Source organism: Coenobita brevimanus, chromosome 75 (assembly GCF_032717465.1).
Source record: "Coenobita brevimanus isolate Jiangsu-jjx chromosome 75, ASM3271746v2, whole genome shotgun sequence".
In the NCBI taxonomy this organism is placed as follows: domain Eukaryota; kingdom Metazoa; phylum Arthropoda; class Malacostraca; order Decapoda; family Coenobitidae; genus Coenobita; species Coenobita brevimanus.
Window position 1 is genome coordinate 18,145,643 of NC_137028.1, and position 8,106 is coordinate 18,153,748.

The window sequence follows — 8,106 nt, forward strand, 5'->3', positions numbered from 1 at the left end:
GCGGATGAGGTTTTTCCAACAAGACGCTGTTCCTCCCAGTAGTAAAAATTTGGGATCTGAACGTAAACCGACTACTAAAGGACGTACTCTAGGCGAAGACTGGCTGTCTGCCTTAGTGACCCGCTTGCAATCGATAAGCAAATATGTGGCCCTTCTGCTACATGTTGGGCGGAGGAACTGAGTGACTTACATATTTAATTTCTGACTGACACCTGGGTTCATCCCTGTAGCCTAAGGATATACCTTTCGTTTTATCCTTGCTACACCAGATGATTTTATTTTGTATGCCAAGAAAAAAAAAAAAAGATCCAAGCCCCGGCAAAACTGTTTTCTTTCCAAGAAAAATAAACATAACGTACCCAGATTTATCTGAAGATGCCTGGACTTGCGCTTACATGCCTAGGAACACAGGTAAAGGGGAACTCCTGGCTGGGGAAAACAGTTCCAAAGCTGACCTGCTGCATGACTTACACGGTATCGGTTAATTCATGTTTTCTGATCACGACAGCGCCACTTCGGTCATGGGATTAATGAATAGGAAAGACCTGCACTGAATAAAAGGGTCTGGACACAGTAAAGACAAAATAAAATCATCGCGGTAAAGTGGTTTAAACCTTATCAGTAGTTCAGGGACAGTTCGATGACAGACATGCATGCCAAATTCCCAGGTACGGTATAGCGCTGGAATATGCAAAGGAATACCACCTTTTCCACTTCCTTTGCAGCATCGTTTAGCTCCTTCAATGTAGCCACGTGCTTTTTGGTCTCATTTTTGCTGTCCCTAGACAATTTTATTCAGCTTAAGAAAGATTTATCGAAGTGGAAAGGTTAGGTGTCGCCTTCCTTAGCCTCTTCACTACCAGTGGTCTTACCTGAGCTATATAATGTCGCCTGGTAGTAGCCATAACGAAAAAAAAAAATCTGAAAGGGTTAGTGGTGGTAATCCTTAACCCCTTCATTACGAGGTCTCCCTTATGCTAAATAAAATCATCAGACAGTACGACGTATATAAGAAATCTCCCAGAAGGAGCTAATGATAGGTTGTTTGTAACACCTTCACTATGATAAAACTTCTCAAAGCGGAATAAAATCGTTTGACGCAAACAAGAAAAACAAAAGACCATCAAACTGATGGGATGAAGATTAATAAATTCGTCAGGGAGCAACATGGAAACAAATACACTTCCTTGTGGTGAAGGGGTGACGAGAAAGAGGAGAAAGAGCAGGTGTGTGAGTCCCCAGGGCACGCAAAATGTCCCAGCCCACAAAAATGTCCCGGCCCACAAAAATGTCCCACGCCACAGAGTGCATTATTAACAATCTGCCGGGCCAAATGTTTGCTTTAGCCCCAAACCCCGCCCAGCTTTTTACATTATACTAATAACCCATTAAAAAGGGGGGCACAGGCACACATTATTGGGGGGAAGAAATAATGGTTTCTAAACACACGTTTCTGGCTACTTCAAATACGTGGCTCTGATGCCCTGAGTCATTTGAATAAGACAGGAGGGGCGGGTGAGGACAGGTATCACACTCAGTCATCCCCCTCTCCATCCCCATCCTCCTCATCCTCTCATCTTCATTCATATCCTCACTCACTCCCTCACATTCTTTCACCAACCTTAATGCACCCTCACACTCACCCACACACACACATTCAGCCTTACCCTCACTCTCACCGTCGCACTTTTACCAACCATAATTCACCCTCACATACACACACACACACACACACACACACACACACACACACACACCTCCCTTTCACCCATACATCTCTCACCCTTACAAACCCTGATCCAGCCTCACTTTATCCCCCTCACCTTTATATCTCACCTTAACCCTCACATCCCATCACTAACAACCAAATCCATCCTCACAACCCCTCATTCTCACATCCCAAGTCACCTACTCCTTCACTCTCACTCACCTCACAATCCTCCATCTCTATCGTCCCCTCCCCACCCGTCCAACACACTCTCCCCTAAACCCCAAACCCCCACCACCCCAACTCGGCGCAACACAAATACACGTTGAAAAAAGTTAGGATGCCACCAAAGAGAAGAAGTCCAAAAGTAGAGGAGAAAAATAGTTGAAAAAGAGGGGAATGAGATCCAAATTTTCCCCTCAGTGTAGTGTTGAGATACCTTCCCTTTATATTCATTTAACCCCTTCAGTCCGATAGTTTCTCCTTCAGTTCCAGGACACAATTTTATGAGGGTATTATTGATTTTGTTTAGGCGTTTCACTCCTAGGATCGCATTTATAAATAATTCTTGCTATCTCCAAACGTGCTTATTCAACTTTACCGGACACTTTTCGAACATGAGAGGGTTTATAAACTCCATTCAGTACCAAGTCGATCTCTAACGGAATAAAATCGTCAGGAGTCACCAAGAGTACATCCATTGTTCGGGAAGTACACTACCCAAAGATGTACAAGTACACCAAGCCAGACTACGATGTGGCCATACTGTAAGGCTGTCCCCCACATCACAACACACACTTCATGCACCACACTATCACAGCCCAGGCCTTCAGCATACCTTCCACAAAACAGCTCTGGAAGCGACAGGTCGAGAAGGCCCGTTTCCTGGGGTCCACTGGGTTCACGTCCAGATGAGCCTCGGGCTACAGGAACAAAAACAACAACGTCAAAAATAGTAGCCAGGAAGTGTTACGACGTCTGCTACGCCAACGAGAATACGACCCTGTAATTCCTGGGACTCTGACGCACAGAGACATGACTAAACCTGACTTCGCTGTGCATTATTCATGGCGTCGCGTGGAGAAGCCCAAAATAGTGGAGTAGCTGGAAATGGAGGGAATGAGTTAGGCTGGTAGTCCACGTCCCTGTCCCAACTCCAACCAGAGATGACCATACTGGCGTCACCATCATCATCATCATCATCACCACCCCTAATCTGCGCTAATACATTCTAGTGCTGTCCACTCGTCAGAAATAATCAAGGCACCCCAAAGGTGTGAAAAAATATCCCCCCCCCTACAACCTACAAAAGCAGATTACAAAGTGGCCATCAAAACCAGCCTGCATACCTAGGGTAACACATTTCAGCATAATGAATTACACTTTCTGACTAAATACTACACACACACACACACACACACACACACACACACACACACACACATATATATATATATATATATATATATATATATATATATATATATATATATATATATACCATACCGGTACTTATATATATATATATATATATATATATATATATATATATATATATATATATATATATATATATATATATATATATATATATATATATATATGGGGGGGAGGCTCCCCACATACAGATCTTCTCGATAGGGTGGAGTCAAAGGCTTTTCGTCTCATCAACTCTCCTCTTACTGGCTCCCTTCAACCTCTGTCTCCTCGCCGCAATGTTGCATCTTTATCTTTTTTCTATCGCTACTTCAATGGTCGCTGCTCCTCTGAACTGTCTGCTTGCATCCCTCCACCTCTTCGACGGGCGCGTAGCATCCGTCTCGCAGCAAACTCTCATCCCTTTTCCGTCCAACTCTCTAATAGAAGAGCTAACCGTTATTCCCAGTCCTTCATGTATGCAACAGGTCAACTCTGGAACTATCTCTCTCTGTCTGTATTTCCTACTTCCTATGATTTCCTGTCTTTCAAACGCAGTGTGTCCAGGCATCTCGAAATGGACGGATATTGAAGTTGGCTCTCCTTTTTGTTTTTTTTGTTTTTTTTGGAAGGAACAGCTTGCGGGCCCCTGGCCTTTGGTTCCTTCTTTCTTGCATATATATATATATATATATATATATATATATATATATATATATATATATATATATATATATATATATATATATATATATGAGAGAGAGAGAGTGTCAGTTCCTATACAACACTCTTCGACTGTTTTCCACGGCAGATGTCTCATCCTTCCAACCTCTTATTCTCAGTCCACCTCATCTTCTCCTCCAGACCTTAACAACACCCTATTCTACCGTCTTCTCAGTCCACCACTCCTCCTCGCACCACCCTAATAACACCCTTCGCCAATTAAAACTTTTCCCCCACACGCTCCTACTATTTTTCCCCTTCACCCTTGCATACCACCAGGTCTTATTACAGTTCTTCCATGCTAACTTCGTAGAGTTGTAATTAACTTGGAAGAAAAATAAACTTGTGCGAAAAAGGCTTTAAAAAAAAAAATCTGTATATAATCACCTCGACTCGAAAGTCTTCCACAAAAGTTTGACATTCGGATCCTTAAAATAAAAATCACATCATCGTAGTGAAGTGGTTAATTTTACAAATCTCCAAGATGTTTTCAACGATAATCTCTAAAGCACATCACAGAACGTACGTGTTTTCCCCATAGCGTACCTGACTGCACTGTGCAATGTGGGATGCTGGCTAAACAACTCAAGTAATCGCGGGCATCGAATACATGACCTAAAAAAAGAAAAAGAAAAAAAAAGAAAAAAAAAAAAGGAACTCGCCTTCTCCGTCCTATAGGTTTTAATATGGCCAAAAAAATACTAAATTTCCCTTCAATACTGTGACTTCAATACGGTGACTCCCTACTATACGGTGACTTCAATACGGTGACTCTCTTCAATACGGTGACTTCAGTACGGTGACTCCCTTCAATACGTGGTGACTTCATTACGGCGACTCATTTCAATAGCGTGACTTCAGTACGATGACTCCCTTCAATACAGTTACTCTCTTCAATACGGTGACTTCAATACGGTAACTAATACGGTAACGCCTTTGTGCATTTTACTCTTGCTACCTCCAGATGACGATTTGGCTCAATTTGGGATAAAGTAAATGAAGGCTGTATCTAACACCTCCAGTCCCAAAAATCTAGCCTAATACAGATAAAAACCGTCTGATGATCGCACAACTAAAACAGACAACACTTCCCCGGATGACGACGACGACGACGATGATGACGATACCCTTTCGTTGCTGTCGTTGTTCTCGCTGTTGTTGTGGCCCCAAGTTCATCAGAAACTCGAACCCGGTGGACCGCAGGCTGAAGTTGCTCTCCTCCCTCAGTTAACCATCCTCCTTTCGCGGGGTTAATAAAACCTGTCCCTCCAACCTTCTACCCCCCCACCTCCCACGACATCCCTCCCTGACTCATTTTGCTCTCGGCCCTTCTCTCCTGCTCTCATAAAAGCCGATTTTAAAATTTCTGTTGCAAAATTCACCTCGACACACCGCCATTTTTTTTCCCTTAAGGGACAAGAAAATTAAACACATCCTCTTTCTTTTTTAAGGATAAAATTAGTTCAGGAAGGTCAGCAGCGAATAATGGAGAGGAGGTTGATTATGGCCATACGAAGGAAGGAGGGAATGATGGAGGGAAGGAAAAATAGAAAGAAGGTAGGCTGGAGGGAAGGAAGGAAAGATAAAAGGAAGAAGGGAAGGAAGGAAGGAGGGAGGGAAGGATATACAAAGGGAAGGAAGAATGGAAGGAAGGAAGGAAAGACAGAAGGAAAGAAGGAAGGAAGGAAGGAAGGAAGGAAGGAAGAAGGAAGGAAGGAAGGAAGGAAAGAAGGGAGGAATAAAGAAAGCAAGGGTGGAAGCAGGCAAGCAATAAGCAAGCAAGCAAGCACACAAACAAGCATGCAAAGAAGAAAGGAAAGTCAGCGAACTATGTGCCGAGAAATTACGGGAAACATATCAATCACTTCAATCTGATGGCTCATTTTTCCATTCTACTCTTGCCACTACCAGATCATTTCATTCTGCTTGGTGAAGGGGTTAATGAGAACATATCAAACTCCTCCAGTTTCCGAAGTCTCTCCACTACTGAATAAAATCATCTGGTGGTGGAGATAATAAATACACGTCATCGGCATGAAGAAGTATATCCAAGATCACGAAAGCAAGTAGGCTGGCAGGCAATCAAGCAGACAAGCAGTTAGTAGAGTAGGCAGGTTACCGAACGTGGCGACGGGAGAGGATAAAAAAATCAATCCCAAAATCGTGAAGGCAGGCACTCAGGACGACGGGCAGGCAGAAAGGCCGGGATGTCCGTGAACATGGTGACGGGGGCAAAAGATATACTGCATATCAAACCCGAAACGATAAAAAGACAGACAGGTAGGCTGGCAGGAGGCAGGCAGGCAGGCAGACAGGTCCATGAACGTAGCGTCGGGAAAGGACAGACATTTATCACACCCGAGAATGCAAAGACGGGTAGGCAGGTCCGAGAACGTGACAACAGGAGAAGAGAGGGCATTGCAAGGATTCACGAAAAAACAAACAAACAAAGCTTTACGATCAATTCCCTCTCGTAATTCGGAGTTGTTTTGCAAGAAGAACAAGAGACATGGAAAAATTCAGCACTGTCCTTCCCCTGTCTTACCTACAACACAGCATAACTTAAGGATAATTCTGCTATCGTAACAACAACCTCTCCATCATCCGTGCTTCCTGACACTTATGTACGTACCACACTTGTCATTAAATCTGAGTATTACACTAAAGACTCTACTAACCCTATAATGAAAACACGTATCTTAAACTGCATCAGTTTTGCTACAGACATGCAATTATATCGAGCTTGGGGGTGGTCTGTCCTTAAAGTTAATACAGTATTGACCTACTCTGCATAAACAACCGAACGTGGGAATATTGAAGTGCCAATGACAAAAAAAAAAAAGAACACACACACACACACACACACACACACACACACACACACACACACACACACACGGGTAAGGAGATGCCAACGAGATTCTAGTCCCTCATCAGTCTCCCTCCACCCACCTCACCCCCTCCTGACCATCCCTCTATCCACCTTACTCCCCACCCATCTTTCCTTCCCCACCTAGCTTCCCCCACCTTGCCTCGCCACCTTCCCTCCATCTACCTCACTCTCCATCCTCCCTCCATCTACCTCACTCTCCATCCTCCCTCCATCCACCTCAATCTCCATCCTCCCTCCATCTACCTCACTCTCCATCCTCCCTCCATCCACCTCAATCTCCATCCTCCCTCCATCCACCTCACACTCCATCCTCCCTCCATCCACCTCACTCTCCCCCTCTCACTCTATCCACCTCACTCTTTGCCCTCCTTCCATCCACCTCATTCCCTTCCCGTCTTCCTTCCCCCCCCCCTCTCAACCTCCTACACACCTAACTCCCTCCCTAGTTTCCTTTCCTGGCCACCTCCCTCCTTCCACTCCCTCTCCCCACTCTCTACTCCCCTCCAGCTTCCTTCCCTCATCCTCCCTCCCTACATCTCACTCCCTTTCTTCTCCATTCCCCATCCTCACTCTCCCACTCTCCTTCACACCACATCCCTCCAACTCTCCTGCACTTTTTCCTTCATCTTCCGGCAAGCTGAGATAAAAACCAAAGAATATTAAACTGTACAATGTGGTTTTTGTGTCATTAAGGATTCAAATGAGGACTGGAATTAAACTCAAATGAATGTGTGATGAGAAATTGGGGAGACGGTTCGCGGCGGCCTGGCTTCCCCGTCACCTCATCTCTGCCCTCTTTCACGCCCCCTTGACCCGTCCTCCCGCTCCCTAACACCACTTCCCTAGCGACTTATTTTTGGTTATGGCTCGTTAATATCCACTTGTACGTTATTTATGCAGAGTATGGCGATGCTGCAAGGATATACGTAAAACAAAAGAGGTCAGTAAGGTGTAGTAAGCCAAATAAATAGCTCAGGAAAAGGTGTTAGGGAGCTTCCTCAACCAGCCTGATTACAGACCCTTGACCCCTTCATACTGTGACGTCTTCTGTATTTTTTCAGGCTATTTTTTTCGTTTAACTCCTTCACTCCGATGACACATATAATCTTGCTTTCTCCAGAAGGCTACATTCAGCTTAGGTGAGACCTTTTTAACTTAACATGTTAGATTTGACCAGAATTATTAGCTATGGCCTAATTTAACAACTAACCACTAAACAATTAATTAACCTCTACACAACTAATTAACCTCTATACAACTAATTAACTTCTACTCAACTAATTAACCTCTACGCAACTAATTAACCTTTACACAACTAATTAACCTCTACACAACTAATTAACCTCTATGCAATGAAAGATCCTAA